The following is a 2,530-nucleotide window of genomic DNA, read 5'->3' on the forward strand; positions in this document are numbered from 1 at the left end:
AACTGGTAACAATTCCCTTCTGAAAACTGGAATTGGTTGATTTTGCGACAATAGAATTGCCGACAAACCGATATAATTCACCGTGGGGAAAAGAGACAATGCAGTATTTTAGGAAAAGTTTATTACTAAAGGACATGAACAAGCAATAAATAGTCACAATAAAAAGTCGATTTTAAAATTACACTATATAATATTTAAAATCACTTCGTAGGCACGAGGGGATGTGGCTCAGTGGTAGAGCGTTCGCTTTGCATGTGAAAGGCCCCGGGTTCGATCCCCGGCATCTCCAGGGGTGTCTTTTTTTTTTTTTGGCCTTTTTCTTTCACCATTTATCTTTTTTTTTTTTTCTATTTCTCACTCCCCCCCCCCCCCCCCCCCCCCTAAAATTTTTTTTCCCCTTCCCGTTGGCTTTTTTTTTTAATCCACATACTCCTGATTACATGTTACAACACGCGAGGTCGTCTACTCCAACGCTGACAAATAAATACCAAAAAATACAAGAACGTGCCCTTCGATTTAATTACAACGACCGCAGTAGCTCTTATCATAACCTACAAAAGCCCTAGTCCCCACATTAGAAATCAGAGGAATGCGTATAAATGGCAACAGAACATGTTAAAATCCGTTACAATAATTTGCTCGGGGCATGGTTGAGTCCTTGGAAAAGGCTCCTTACTCACATTCTCTCACTGTACCCAGGTGTAAAATGGGTACCTGGCCGTTAACAGCGTATCTCTGTCGGAAGAAGATTGTAATATCAGTTAACAGGCGTCGTGTCTCGTCCTACATGTTACCTACGTGTTGCTGTTGGGCAGGGACCCCTTGTAAAGCACTTTGAGCACGTTTAATGGATATTGCGCTATATAAAAGCTCAATTTAAAAAATAAAAATTACATAGCAGAGAGATGATTTACAAGGAAATAAAAAACATCTCCCTAAAACGGTAATTAAACTTTTGACTGTTTCTCTCCCAGCCAAGGACTCCGGCCTCGGGCAGGACAAACCCAGTAATCCCATTCCAAAACAAAGATGGAGGGGAAAAAATCATTAGATACCGTCGCCTAGGCATTCCATGAAGGAATATAGACTATATAATCCATCAAGCAAGATGTCTGATGTCAACAGAAACCACCAATGTTGTCCAAAGTGAGCAAATCTGGGGTTAATAATCTTGCCCAAGGAAAACACGAAAGTGCCTGAAGCAGGGCTCGAACCTGGAACCTTCCGGGTAACAGTGCAATGCTTTACCACTCGGTCACCCCCTACCCCCAAGACAGAAAGCAACTCGGAAAACAGATAAAGGGGAATAGAGGTCACAGCAAGTGACCCCATGCTCACCATGGGAGGTCAGACGACCCCACCAAGTACTCAACACTGAATGGCATTTATGTTCATTGAATTCAGAAAATTACAAAAATATGATTTAGCCAAATATCAAAGTCATATCTGGGGTGCCACCTTTATTCATTTATTCATGAATTCATCCAAATAATATAAATTAATTTTAATTAATTTTTTTTTAGTCTTGAAGAAAAATAAATCGTACGAAGTTCCATTGTTCCAAACAAAGTTAGTATGATGTCTGTAAAGCCTTCATCATTTCATAGCATCATTTCATTTGACTATAATCCAAATATGCTTGTAGTATTTCATTACCTTATCGGTGAATATCTTCAGTTATAAATATTAGAATTCATCGGCTTATCGTCAAATATATCGTCAAATTGTTCCAATTTTGCCAAGAGATGTGTTCAGTGTTCAAGTTTGTCTCTGTGCTCTGTATCCTAGCTCGACGTGCACATATTTGCATGTCTGATAACCAAACACAATTATCGGATTGACTTAACATTGTTGTAATGGAACATTTTTCGTGTTGATTTGATAGTACGTCCATTACAACAATAACCCTCCTTCCGCACTAGGACAAAACTGTCCCGGGACAAATTTGTCCTGTCCCACTGGAGAAAACTTCTATTCAAAAGGGGTTCCGCACTAGGACAGGACTGTCCCAGGACACACCTGCGCGAATGCATTATTTTTTTTTTTTTACAAGATTCAAAAGTTTATTTGTAGGCAATTGCAACTCTAATAATTCACATTTTATGAAACAACATAAGATACGACATGACGATAATGATTTTTTACACTGTACAATTGGATTTGTTTACATAAGATTTATATAATCATGAAATATTCTTATAGCAAGAGTAATATTATTGCTACTGCTGCTACTACTACTACTACTACTACTACTACTACTACTACTACTCAGGGACGGCTGGTAATAATGGGCAGGGTGGGCAAATACCAGCCTGTTTTTTCAAGTTATATGCTGTATTACCAGGTCTAAAATAATCAAATTTAAATTAGATAATTTCAAAAGTTACTACTTAAACTTTATACTTCGTACTGAAATCAATGTGTGTGTATTTTTAATAGATTGCGAATCACCATGCATCCCGTAATGCATAAACCAGGATACGCTCCTGTTCTTTTTTATCACCCCCCCCCCCCCCCCCCACTCCGCCCA

General features: G+C 38.7%; 1 non-coding gene across 1 annotated transcript; it reads left to right on the forward strand.

The window, feature by feature from the left end:
• The first annotated feature begins 217 nt into the window (after nt 1-217).
• On the forward strand, nt 218-289 carry Trnaa-ugc (transfer RNA alanine (anticodon UGC)). Its single transcript has one exon. It is a non-coding gene; the product is annotated as a tRNA-Ala (tRNA).
• Nucleotides 290-2,530: the final 2,241 nt, after the last annotated feature.

Source organism: Berghia stephanieae, chromosome 10 (genome assembly GCF_034508935.2).
Source record: "Berghia stephanieae isolate SIO BIC M18660-M18661 chromosome 10, UCSD_Bste_1.3, whole genome shotgun sequence".
Lineage (NCBI taxonomy): Eukaryota > Metazoa > Mollusca > Gastropoda > Nudibranchia > Aeolidiidae > Berghia > Berghia stephanieae.